Source organism: Neltuma alba, unplaced genomic scaffold, assembly GCF_004799145.2.
Source record: "Neltuma alba isolate B1F8T4 unplaced genomic scaffold, ASM479914v2 tig00002865_pilon, whole genome shotgun sequence".
NCBI classification, from domain to species: domain Eukaryota; kingdom Viridiplantae; phylum Streptophyta; class Magnoliopsida; order Fabales; family Fabaceae; genus Neltuma; species Neltuma alba.
Genome location: NW_021633049.1, coordinates 1 through 14,709, shown reverse-complemented (window position 1 = coordinate 14,709; position 14,709 = coordinate 1). Strand labels below are relative to the sequence as shown.

Genomic DNA, 14,709 nt, shown 5'->3' with positions numbered 1-14,709 from the left:
ACATATTTATTATAAATAACTAATTTAATTAGTTTTTTAATCTTTTCAAATTAATTAATTAATTTTTATATTAAGGACAACAAGTAATATATGAGTAATATTTTTGTTGTTTGCTGGTCCAAAAAAAACAGATTTTTGTTGTTTGGTCTTCCTTCTAATGTTGAGAAGTATTTTGCCTTACTTTCTCATACTGAGTAACTCATCCTGACCATATAAAAAGAGAACATTTTCTCACCTGACAAAAAACAGAGAGAGAGAGAGAGCATTTTGCTCATATATCATTTGTTGATAAGGGCATACGGGCAAATTTCACTGAAGGCCCAGCCAATAAAGAATACATGTATTATTCCGGTTCTTAATATAAAATTTATTTAATTAATTTGATTATATTAAATAAGTTAGTTAATTATAAAAAATATATACGTTTTTTTTAAATATCATAATCATCTTTTTTAATACCTCATTTTCTTCTCCTACTTGATTATGGTTGAGAGAGTATCTATAGGGGTAATTTAGAAAAATTGATAATATGAGAAATAGATCTTATATTTAGAATCAAAATCAATTTAATTGAATCCTATATTAAAAACCGAGAAGTAACATTCTAACCACGAAAATTGAAATATACTTGATCTGCTAATTAACTGAGGCAGTGAGTCTACGGGCATGCGCACCGAATCTGGAATGACATCTATTCTTTTTCATTGGTAAATTAAAAAAAGAAAGGAAAATTGCAAAAAAAGACCTTGGAATTGTAAAAACGCAGATAGGGACCCTTGACAACTTCACTTTAGGTTTGACAAGAATAATATGCCCTGAAGTTGTCAAAACCCAAAGTGAAGTTGTCAAGGGTCCTTATCTGCGTTTTTGCAATTCCAAGGTCTTTTTTTGCAATTTCCCCTAAAAGAAATTACTTTCAGTTTTTCCAACGTAGATAAATAATTGCTTTTACAAAAACGAAAGTCTTTGAAAACCTATGCTATCTTCTACTAACGCATAAGGAAGCCAAACAAAATTAGAAGCAGCGAATCCTTGATTTGCGCGATTGGGCATTAGTTTCCAAATAGCATCAATTAATAGTTTGACCCCCAAACAATGTCATTATCAATATGCATAATGATTTTCTTGATCAATGTGAGTCTACTTTTGCAGGCACCAAAGTGTATCCAGACCCAACCAGATTTCTCATGCTTACCGAATCTTTCTACTTTCATGTTCCAACTTCAATAATGATTGATCCTCCTTTTCCTGCCCTCATGGCATTAGCCATCACCGATCCGTTTCACTCAAACCCAACCACAGATTTCAACTTTCTCCATATGCAAATGAGCGTGTTCCTATTCTTTTTGGGTGAAATCTTTTCCCTCGAATTTGCTTCGGTTATCAGTTTGATTTTTGAAATTTATTTTTAATTAATTAAGTCCTTAAAGTTTTGTAAGCTATTTTGTATTTTCATCGAATCAATTTTTCCCCACAATTCATGAAGGTGTTGTCATTTTTGAGTTAATGGTTATAACACATGCATATTTAAGATTATACCTCTTCAAATCATAAAGACTAGTCATGTTCGATTATAAAACTTCTTTTGTCCAGCCAAAAAAAAAAAAGATTATAAAACTTCAGGAACTTCATTGATGAAAAGTAATTAAACTCCAAGAACCACTTCTTTTCATAAGTGTGAATACATGTTTGTGTCCAAGAAAAACCCGTCTCTGCAAACTACTCACCTCATGTTCTCATGTTCTTCGTTAACACCAACCTGTTTTAAGAAGCCACGTTGAATTGTGAGAAGTGGGGTCCGAAGTCTGATCAAATAGGCATCAAGCTCTCTCAAAACAATTTTTTTCACATAATGGCAATACCTTAGAATAGTATCCGATTGACAACCTCAACCTATAAAATCTTGACACATGTCATAAGTGTATATGTTATTCCAATTAACCCATAAGCAAAATCAACAGTAGTGCTCTGCATAAGCGATGTTACTAAGGCCTCAGGTCGAATACCGATTTCAACGAGACAACACGGACTTGAGAGAGAAGCTTACAGTCAAAGAAAGCGAAATAGTTATCGAGGAGAAGGAAAAGTAGCTAGCGAGGGTAAACTAAACAGATGATAACCTCTTCTTTTTTTACCAAAAAGATCATATGAGGACCAAGACAGAAAGATGATTTGACAGCATAAAATATATGCAAATAAAATGAGATGCGTCGTTTCCGCATACGTATAATTAATTCATGGCTATCCAAATCTACGGCGAAAGAAACTTGCCTTTGAAAAAAGATACGAAGAGTTTGCAACAAACAAGAAGAAAGAGTGCCCACATCATTCACATATTCATTACCCGGACAGCTCCTTGTCGGATCTGGCTGCCTTTCTCCTTCCTTAGATTACAACCTTTGTTTTTTTTGGTCAGAACCTTAGATTACAACTTTAACAGTTGGGATTTAATATATTAAAAAATTAGCATCATACTCGCTGCTTTTTTTTTAAGAAAAAATTACAAATAAAAACTCTCAATATGTAAAATTATAATTTGAGACTCTAAATTTGAAAAATAGTTTTAAAAGACTCGGTTTCAAATTACAAATATGAAATGTGAGTGAAATGTTTGAAATGTCCCTCAATCAAATTGTGATTTGGTATACTAAAGTTGTTATTCACTAAAGTAAACTTGTCATTTCTCATAGTCAACTCGTCATTTGGCATACCCTTAGTCAAGTTGTGATTTAGTCTACTAAAATTGTTATTCGCTAAAATGAACTTCTCATTTTTCATAGTTAACTTGTCATTTGGCTGAGGGGCATCTCAAACATTTCACCACGATTTCATATTTACAAATATGAAACCGGGTTATTATTTGCTATTTTTAAATTGAGAGTCCCAAATCATAAGTTTACATATTTGGCAGTCTTTATTTACAATTTTTCCTTTTTTAATATTAAAATTAGTTATAAATTTAATTTAATTTTAAATATAAATTTAATCTATTTTCACTCTAATATCTATTTATTTTGCTATTAAATAATTCATATGATGATAATACATATTAAAAAACTTTTCAATGCACATTATTGATGGAAGAAATTAAAAAAAGATAATATCTATTTATTTAAAAAAATAGCTTAACTAATTTTTTTTAATTTTCATTACCATTTTACCTCATTATAACAAGTGAAAAAACATTTTATAAAATATTTTTATAACAGTTATAAACTAATCAAATCAAATTTGTTTAGATCAGTCGTTAGAATTGAAATGAGGCGTGCAAGGTAGGCGGGGGAGGAGGGAAGCCAGCTCCCTCCTTTGTGACCCAACCATTCAATGTCTTCCCATCCAATATTTCCGCTTCGTGTTTCCTGTGAGAAAAGTTGTATATTAATCTTTACACTGTCATTAATTATTGGATTACAATAATTAGCATGCTTTTGCAGACGATGGTAGCTCCTCCCCCCCCCCCCACCTCGCCGTAAAGCCTGCGATAACTTGAGTTTGGTATGATTTAAACCTGACAAATCAGCATGAATTGTAGAAAACTGTAACTTTTCCGTGAAACAACCAACGACATTATAACAATTAGTAAAACTCTTGTAACATGATAAGTAGCGAACGAGTCTGAGTATTGAGAAAAACACAAAAGTCTCTTTCGGGTGATGTTTTTTTTTTGCCCCTGACTTGAATTGTTATATGCATATATGATATACTGTATCCTCCCAATTTATAAAGCAGGCATATTAAACACAGTAGTTAAATTAAAATCTCGATCTAATTAATGCAAAAATTCATTATTATCTAATTGAATATCTTAGCCGATCTGCAAACACCGTATAGTATATCCTTTTTTTTCTTCCTGCTCATTTTTATTTTTCCTCTGATATCATGCCAGCGCGGTGAACTTTCACATGAAGAGTTTGCAGGTGTGCAACGATCTGCCGTAGAGACAATTAAACATGCAATTCAAACGATGAAAAAGAAAATTAAAATGGAGGTAATGAATCACGAGGTCGACGACAATATTAATTGTACTTGATCTAATGATGTGCTTTACAGAAAGCAGATCATAAAATCCTGCAAAACGGGTTCTGATCAAATAATCAAAAGCGAGTGATTAGAGTTCCTTAATTCCAGGATTCGACTCGCAAAGGCTGATGCATGTGATCTGATGACAAGATTCATGTCGTTGGCTAAGGGCAACACATCATGTGTGGGGAATGACTTTCTGCGCCTAAGACGCAACCCAACACAAACGTTGTCCAAACGACTCAGTTTTCTCTTTTTCACTTTCTTTGTCTTTGTGTGTGTTCTTAGTAAAACAGCCTAAATAAGGGTTTCTCAGGGTGCAGCCCCATGTTGGTTTGTCTGGGGGCCTGGCCTGGCCACCGCCATTATCAGAAAGAAGAAATTAAAATTTATGATTCGGAGAATTTGCTGATAAAGTAATGTGGACAAAATCTTATGTCGGAGAGTGTTTGCTTTGCTTGCATGCTGGCTTGGTCATACGATGTTGAGCTTTGTTCTGCGACTTTAACCCCATGTGGGCGTCCAGCATGCTGGGTTGGAACTTGAAAAAGCTCAGGGTTGAATGGTCAATCCATCACTTCTTAAACTCCTGCGGTTTTTAGGAAAAAGTTTACTTTAAAAACTGGATCCAGTTACTGTTAAACAATATTAAGGGGCTGAACGTTATGAACACAAATCTATAGAAAGAGTTAGCTCCATTTCACGGTCTTTTAACCTTTGTGGATAGTCATTTCTATAAAGATCAACCTTTCAAGAAAGAACTAATATCATGATTTAAAAGGGGAGTTTGATTTTAAAAGACTAACTTATCAGGTGTAAAAACTCTTTAAATTTATAAACGACACTTCACTATGATTTAAAACATTGAACCCTCTGGATAAAAGAAAACATTTATATTAGTAGAGCTTCCCCTGATAATTAGGAATACTTGCGATGATAATTGACCTTATAATAGTATTGAATATGAGATAATTGTATCGTATAAAAATTATAATCTGGTACTCTTAATGTTCAAAAAGGTATTTTAAATTCATATAGCTTGGGAGAATCTGATCTGGATGACAATTGACTACTTTAATCAGTATTCAAAGTTTGAAGTATCCTCGAGCATCATCAGCTCCTCTGGATCTTCAAGTCTTTTTCTTTCCCAGATTTTAAGCACCTGAGGACCAGGCTGCTTGCAGTTTCTTCGTTCAAATGTGTCGGCCAGAAAGCTACGATGAATCAAAACAAAAGAACGAGAGAAGGATAGAATATTGGAGGTTAAAACTTAAAAGCATTATGTTATTAATAAATATAATTGAAGATAAAAAATGAACAAAGTGTACGTAGTTGGCATATTTTATTACAGTCAAGGAGATTTTTAGGTTTTTGTTGGGTCTGTTTTAACCAACGTAGTGACATCCTCTAATAATTTTCATCACAGATTAACAATTCTTGATTTAATTCAATCGCTTTTGGGGAGAAAAAAAAAAACAGTGTGGCGTCTAACATAAGCCGTCGTTAAAGTATGAGATGACAATTACTCATTGGAGACTCCTATTCAGTATTTACACACAAAACTTTATTCTGGTTTTATCCATATAAAATTAAATTATTAATTGTAGTCAAGGTCAACTGTTTGTTGGGTAAAAAATTATCATATTTGGTCAATATGGGCAATAATATTTTTTTAATGATGGGGTTTGATCAGGAAAAGGGATGTGCGGGCAATCTCTCTAATTTGTCAACGCGGACAAAGAATCAAGGAGAGCACTAATTTATATGGTCTAATTAAACTGCATCCGTTGAAGTTGTAATTTGATTGAATTTTGCAACCTTGACATCATTTGTTCGGTTGAAATATAGTATGTGATTACAATAATAGTACCTTGGACCAATCGACCTTAAAGATATGGAAAAAGACCGATGTGGTTTAAAGAAAAAAAATGAATGAAGTCAAACTCCTCTAAACAAGGTATTTCTTCCTCCTATGTCATGATAACTGTGTGGAATAAAAAGAATCAGATTTGTTATCTGAACCAAAAAAAAGAAGAAGAAGAAAAAAGAATCAGATTTGTTATGATGTGGAGGAAGAGTTCGTCGAATTTTCTATGTAAGCTCAGCTCTCACAATTCATGGTTTACTTCACTATTGAGCAGAGAAATTAATTACAATTGACTGAGTTTAAAATCCTAATAACGCGATCCATTTTGTACTGAACTATGCTAATAAGTTTATCATGATACCGGATTTTGTGTGAGCTGACTGATAATAAATGAGACAACTCACTGATTTTTTGTTTTTTGTTTTTTTTTGGGGAGTGGGGAGGGAAAGGACAGCTCATCAGGGTTACATGAGAAGATGTTTACACTTTTTGTTCATCCAGTAGTATCGTCCCATTAATATTCCACACCGATCATACAGGAGGCAAAAAATGATATGATAGTTTTCCGATCGTAGATATAGAATTCAATTATGAGTGTATTTTGGTTTTAAATATAAAATCTTGATTCATTTTATTTTTCATATTTATTCAAATTAATTCATCTAAATCATAAATTGATATATAATTTAATATTACACATGATTATTTTAAGAAAATCAGGTCATTTGTGTCATGATTAAATAATTTTATTTATCCGAATTAGATAAGTGGTTCTTACATTAAGCAATGGAGAGTAATATCTTGACACCCTCTAAGTCAACTGGCGAACTCATCTCCTGACACCCTCTAAGTCAACTGGCGAACTCATCATTAAGGCCATTACACATTACATTGTTTTAGAGTTGACATTAATAGATATGAATCGAAGTAAGAATCCGTGAAACCTGAGTGGAATGTCTACGAAAGTTAAGCGGACAACTGGCCTCCAGTGATATATTTCATCCCATTACTTTTTTCGTGCTGATATCTTAATTTGTTGACAAAGTATGATTAGTGTCATTCTATGTAGCAGGATAAGATTTATTGTTGTTATTTAGTCTTGACAATATCCCATGCATCCCAGCAGCCTTCAATCCGTGTGAAAAACATATTGATAATGTTTCGCAGAAGATCCTTGGCGTTTGGTAAATGCCCTTTGTGAATCTATATGATCCGGCTACCATTGTAAAACATTTTACCAGCACCATCGGAAGAAAGCATGATCTTGTTCCCCCAAAGATCTTTCCTCGGCCTAAATAAGTAGGCACAGTAGTTATAGATTTAAGGGAAAATTTCAGGAAAATATCTTTTAAATCTCAAAAGTCTAAATCAGAAATTACTAAAAAGTGTGTTGTCATTCGTTTTTTAAGTTTAACCAATTGTTATTAAAGTGCAGTAAATAAGACTAATTTAGAATTTTGAAATTCAAGAAGATTTTTTTTTTTTTTTGGAGATTTTTCCTGAAGTTAAAGTAAGAAAATAGTCAAATACTACTGCTTCAGAAAAATGAAAAGCATTTTTGTTTGACAGATTAATGGGCCCAACATGCACAAACAAGAAGTCTCAGATATGGGCTGTGATTAGTTAAGATGCGGCATTTCATCCTTCTCTTGTTGGGTCATGGGCTCTAGCCCAGAAGAATAAGTAAGAAAAGGAGAGAAGACGACCCATGATCCAATTTTTGGGCTTGAATGCGCTATTTTGGATTCTGGGGAAGCATGTAATCCACGTTGCGCCATGTGTAAAGCGTGCTGAATGTATATTTTGATTATTTTCTGATAGTTTCTTCCAGAGAACGAAACTCGCACACATATCTAGATATGGAGCAAGATTCATGTCGGTGAGCAGGAGATTCCCACACCCCACAGCGAGATTACGCAACTGTTCGTTTATCTAAAAATGAGGTCAAAAGTGAAAGTCCCTCATAATAAGATTCATGGTTTTGCTCCTGGTCAAAAAAAGATTCATGGTTTTGTTGAGAGAGTTGACGAATGGATGATTTAAAAAAAAAAAAAAAATTTACGCAATTAAACACTCATACACACAAACATTTAAAATCTTATAGAAGTGTGACATGTGGCGCTACCATTATAACAACCTGACCTTAACATGAATGGATGGTTTTGAGAGTGTTGCTTTGCATAAATGAAATAGATTACGGGCACCGTCTCCTTTGATATGAGCTACCAAGTTAGCCCATTCAAAAAAATCCTCCCTCCTCCTAGACTTAATATAAAATTTGGTTGACAAACTTAAAAATATTAAAAAAAATTATTAAATTATTTTAAGGTGTTTATACTTTTTTTCAAACTAATTTGTCTCACTTATAAATTATCATATAATCTAGTGATAAACGAATATAATCTAGTGATAAACGTGAATATTTTAGATGGGCCATGTAAGATGCGTTATAATTAGACAATTTAATAGTTTTTTTAAAATTAATTAACCTAGTCTTATAATTGCTGGAGGCAGCCAAACACAATGGTCGCATTGGAACACCAAACGTCTCTTATAACAAGCTCGGATTTTTTAGGGGCAAATGCAATCCCAAATAACCCTGTCTTTTGCTTGCCATGTTCGCTGGCTTGAGTGTTTTTTTGTTTAAAGTAGCGCCGATTTTCAGAGAACCTTGACTTGGTAATTATATAAAATGTTTCTAGAATTAAAAAGTTGATTTATTTTTGGGAGAAAAAGGCTTACATCATCTTTTAAAAAAATCCCAGAGCATGCGACCAGCCATGAGGATGCCCCCCTCATTTTCAACAGGCCTGATTTACTTACAAGTGTAAAATCAGATTTAAAAAAATTACTACTCTGATTTTAAATATAAGAACCTTATATAATATATATATATATATATATATATATAAGTGTCTTACCGGACGAGTATTATCCTGGCATGAAAACTTCGAATCCTGATACTCTGATAGAGATGGCCTGGTTAACAATTTATTCAAAAAATACGGGGAAAAAAAGGAAATTTCTTTGGTACGAAATAAAACATAATGGCCATATGATCAACGTTGGAGCTATGCAGTGGCCCAGTAACCCTGTGAGCCAACACATAAGACCATTTTTTTTAAAAAAAATTGATGGACCGTTGATTCTTTAAGGGCAAATATATTTCTTACAACCAAATGATATCTGATATTATCTGTTAATTCAGATTTAAACATTACGAAATCTTAAATAAAAATAATTTTTTCTCAATTAAGAAATGCGAGTTGAACTCATTCGATTCAATAATAATTAGTGAAATAAATTACAATTGTCTGAAAATTTATTCAAAAATTCCAATACCCTGATATATTTTTTTAAAAAAACAATTTTAGCGGAAAGGCTTAAAAAGTAAAAGAGAAAAGAAAACAAAGAACCTAAGATACCGTCCGGTGCACACCTGCCAGAGGGAAGAAGTCACATGGGAGGACCTAATAAGACCACGTTTGTTGGGTGCAGGGGCAACAAGCGTCGCTTTCTATTTAACATTTTGTACTGTTCCTCTTACGGCACCGTTTTGGTGGTACCTTTGCCGCTTTCAAGTTTCAACTACCGAAAAATTGAAGAGTGGTACTTTTTGTTTAGACCCACTCTTCAATTTTTTTTTTTCAATATTTCAGAATTGATGCAATGTTATTCTTTTTTAATAATTAACATCCATCTTTTGATACATTATTTATTCAGTGTTGACCATAAAAATATTATGTTGACCATAAAATGCTGTAAAATGGAGTAACGTAATACATAGTATCGCATCAGTTTTAGCATGTTTATGTGTTTCGTTACTTTGTAATTTTTTTAAAGGTATTTATAACTTGTCCTGAATATTTTTAAGATAGAAATGAATTTTAATTCTTCAAATTATAAAATATTTTTGAATTTTTAGGTGATTAGGATATCGGTGCTGAGTATTCGCATGTTTCTTGAACAGAAGGTTCCTTATTTTCACAAACATGTTGAAATTGAACCAACACTGATGATTTGTCAGCATTAAATATATTAAGAAACTAAACTTCCGTGTGTCCACTTGGCAGCCAACAAAGAAAGAAATTAGATGTATGATATGATGTTACTATTATTTATCAATAATTATTATTTTATATTTTTATTGAAAGGCATCGAAATATCTTATGTCTCTAAAATTATTGGTTGTTATATACTCATTTGGTCTTATTTATATGGCAGAGATAGAAAACATTTTTCTGGTTCTATCTATAAAGTATTGAAAATTTTTTTTACATGGATATATAATTTTACCTATCATTTATTATTGTTGTGTTGACTTTGTTTAATAGGAATAAAGTTAGAAAATATTAAATTTTAAATGAAAATTAATAAAATTTAAGGTTTATCTTAGTATTTGTGAAACATGACTTGTAAATAGAACTAGAGAAGTATTTTTTTGAAATTTCAGTTGAGAGTATAGACATGAAATGAATTCTAAAATTCAATTCTAAAATTCAAAACTAAGCAATAATTCTGAATTATTCTAGTCAAATAGACCAATACCTACAATTCACAACCAATTGAACAAATAATTGACGTACGAATAAAATCATGTTTTAAGAAGGAAAGCATTCTTCTAGATTATTTGAGGCCATCTGTATTGTGTTTTCAAATCACTCATTAAATAATTCCTCATTCCTTATAACAAGTCTTGTAAATTAATTTTATAAAATGCTAATGCAGTACGAGTATAAATTATTATTATTTTCAATAAAGACCATTACTAATTCTTGTAGAAATTAAAAGCATCTATCATATCTTGCAATTAGATTTATTTTCCAGGAGTTGAGATTTCCTCTCCCAGTTTCTTATTTTTCTTCTTTCACACTCCTCAAAATTTGGAGCCTCTAAAATCAAATGCGATGACATATGCAAAGGGATAGTTCCACATTATTTTCATAATTCCCATCGGGTCCTACATGCATTAATTTATTATTAAATGACATTCACGTCATTTTCTCCTAAATTAAATCGACCACATCAATTTTGACCAGAAAAAAAATAATATCACCTACACATTAACCGCACAGATTTTTTTCCCACAGCAATATTAATTCTGGCCTCAAATAAAATTATGTAGAAAATATTGAAATAAAAAATTTCCAAACAGAATTGGCCGGGGGTTGGCGAGTTGGAGTAAGACAACTAAAGGCGGTGACGTGGAAGCATTAAGACGTATCAGATTTGAGACAATTGCAAGGGAAATGATGGTAGGAACCAATAATAGAGGCCATTAAGCTGTCACAATTATCTTTTTCCCCTGAAAATTATATTTTCATAAGTAACAAGATAACTTATATTTTTTTTCTGCAGTTAATATAAGAGCTACCCTAACTAATTTAAATAGATTAATGAAATCAAATTAATTAATCATAACAAATACTTTTTTTGAAATACCCTTATATGATATTTAATTATATATACATATATATTAGTTTATAAGTTAGACAAATAAATTTAAAAAAATAATAAATATGAAAATAGATTGACCTCTTATATTTATGGCTGTCTAACTCAATGGGGAGAGAGAGTGAGAGAGGGGGGATTATATATATATATATATATATTAAAGCTGAGGAGGGATTATATTTATTTCTGAATTACTGCAATGTCTTTTTTTCAATTATTTTTTTCATATGTTACAACACAAGGGAGAGGAAGCTGTATGGAGCTGTTCCTATGTTAGCTTTGGAGGTTATTGGAGGATATTTATATGAGAAAATTACAATCTCTAATTTGATTATCTTAATGTTCATCAACAAGCAATCATGAATTTCAGAATAAGGAATAACAACATATTTAAACTGGTTATTTATTATTAGGACTTTGTGTTAATTAAATTTCTTCTTGAAGGTTGAAACCTTATGATAATTCTTCCTATTTATATTTATTTCTGGTGGCTGTAAATGACTAGTAAAAGTTGGCGTGGAGGGGGGAAGGTAAAAGTGAAGAAGTGACATGAATTTGATTATTTATAAGCGTGAAGCATGAGGGTGATTGGTTTTGTTTCTCTCAGTCTAGAAAGAAGCTCATGATCTGGTGACAGAGAGAACCAGTGACCCACATTGCTCATTAGGTCTCTTGTTGATTGAATAACTCTCTCGCCACGCACCCTTACTGGAGCGTGCTCCATACTTGATATTGTCATTCACCAATTTTATTTCTTATTCCTTGCTCTCTCTCATCTTGTATTGATTTCAAGTTGTCTTCATTTTTTTTGACTTCCCTCTATCTCTTATCTGTTTTTCCTTCAATCTCATACTAGTTTTAGATTAGAGAGTTTTCTCGTGAAAATTTTTTTCACAGCTCTGCGTATGCAAAAGAAGCCAACGGGGGGATAATAAAATCAGAAACAGAGAGACACAGAGAGAGAGAGAGAGAGGGAGAGGGAGATACAGCCTTAAAGCTCGCTTTTCTTACTACTGAGCTACAAAAAGTTAACCTCCTCCATCTGTTTGTTGTTTTGTGCCTTTAGTGTTCTCCCCCACCATTTTCTCTCTTTGCCTTTCAAGTATACAGGTCATTGATTGTGTGTTTGCTGGATTCTGATCCTTCTCTCCATCTTCTTTCCTTTGATTTTTTTTGGGTCTAATCTTTCTGGCTAAAGCAAATTCTTGGAGAATTGATGTCTGGGTTGTATAATACATAATTCCTCACCTGCTCCTGTAAGGGCCAATTCACCAAGTATAAACGTGAGAAGCAATTTTGATGTTGAAGGTAGGGGTCGATTGTTCTGTCTATATGTGTGTGTGTGTGTGTACAAAATAAATTGCGATTTCTTTCAATGATCCGCGAGTGCATATATGATGAATTATGGTGTTTCATAGCTAAATCGAAAACATAGCCTTAGTTTCCTAGCTTTTGCTTTTCTTTTCTAGTCAGTAACTTAGCGGAGCTGTTGGCAGAACATCAGAAGCTTGCACCTTTCATGGAAGTCCTTCCTCTATGCAGCCGACTCCTGAATCAAGGTGGTTTGTTCTCAATTCAAGGATTCTATTGTGTTTTGAATTCCATGCTCTTCTTTTAGTGTTTCTATTGATTGATATCACCTCTCATTTGATTTGAAGAAGGCTCAATTATCAACTCAATTTTCAGTTTCCTTGGTACTAGTTTCTCTCTAGTTATTCTTCGTCTTGGGGATTATTGTCTTCTTCAAAGTGCGGTGTTATGTCCATTTTGAAGCTGAAACATGATAATTTACTTCATCTAAAATTCCTTGCAGGCTCGTACCGACACTAATATATTGCTAAATCAAAGATAACTTCTATAGGTCGTCAATTCAGAAAAGAAGCATCGTAGATTGAGTTTGGATATAATTCGATGAACAAATAATGCCTGTACATCTGTGTTTCTTTTAAATACGTACATGATAGCTCCAAATTTATTGGACCAAAAACAAAAAAAAGGCTCTAAAATTTGATTGGGGGTAGCCAACAAATCTGCTCATAGTACATCATCCTCTCTTTGGAAAAAAAATAATTAGACTCTTCTTGGATTATAATGGCAATGGAGCCTTTAGAAAGAATTTTTAACAACTTACATCAGGAAAAGAATTCATTTACGTTATTAATGTTTGCATTCATATAAAAGCTCTAACATTCAATATTCCTTCAATCAGAGATTTTAAGAGTTTCTGGCAAGAACGGATTGATGCTGAACCAAGGGTTTAGTGACTTCGACAGAATGCAGTTTGGGAGTCCAAGCCTTATGGCTTTCACCAATATAACACCAAACTCACTGGCTGGACAGCCTCTCACATGAGGTCTGCATTTCATCCTATGATGATCACTGTACCACTCAACCCTCTCCGTTTCCTACAATCTCCTTAAGTTGAAAATAAATTATAAAATTAGGATTAATATAATCTTTGATCCTTCAAGTTTGTCCTCATTTTGGTTTTTGGTCTATCAAGTTTTAAATCATAGGTTTCGGTTCCTCAAGGGGTCAAAATAGTTCAAGTTTTTATTAGATTATAAGGACTAATGTTTAACGAAAAAACTTGAGGAACAACCTATAGTTTTAAAATTTGAGGGATCAAACCACAATGAAGGCAAACTTGAGATACCAAAGTTTGTATTAACCATAAATTATTTATGTTATTGTTTATTTGTTTATATGAGTCCGATTGTCAGCACTTCCTTCTGCCAGTTGAGCGTCTTGTTTTTGGGTGTGACAAAGCTGCTTTTTCTCTTTCGACTATTTATTTTTTAAGTAATACTACTTTCGATCCTAATTATAAGACTTTCGTTATAGTCTACAAACAAGGTCTTATAAATAGGACTAGAGGTAGTATATTCTAGTTTGCTTGGTGTTTCATAACTCTCAGTAGCTGTTTCTTGATTCATTTTTATCAAGTATACTAGTGCTTCTCTTCTATTGCACTCTTTATCTTCATCTTTCACCGTTTGTCCTTTTGTCTCCCTTGACTGTTCTTCAGTTTAGCTTGTTTCATTTACTAAAGGACTAAGTTAATCATACATCAGAGATTTGCTGGAGCACAGGGATTGAACGTGGATTGGCAAACAACACCAATTGTTCCCAGTTTCTCCCATTGTGAAGAGGATAATGCGGCTTGGATATTCCTAAGGAGACCTATCCGAATGTAATATATGTAGATCCTTTAAAATGCAGTTTACCTTTGTTCATACCTCAACCTTTTTTTGCTTTGCATCTCCTGTTTTGTAAAACACATTTCCATCAACTTAAAGTCACTAAATCCAGTTGATTATCAGTTCAATTTTGTTGGGTCGTCTTCTTGGCCCCCGAGGTAATTCACT

The 14,709-nt window shown here is 32.8% G+C and overlaps 1 pseudogene; it reads left to right on the top strand.

Moving 5' to 3' along the window:
- The first annotated feature begins 12,579 nt into the window (after positions 1-12,579).
- Positions 12,580-14,704, top strand: LOC114739673 (KH domain-containing protein At2g38610-like; annotated as a pseudogene).
- Positions 14,705-14,709: the final 5 nt, after the last annotated feature.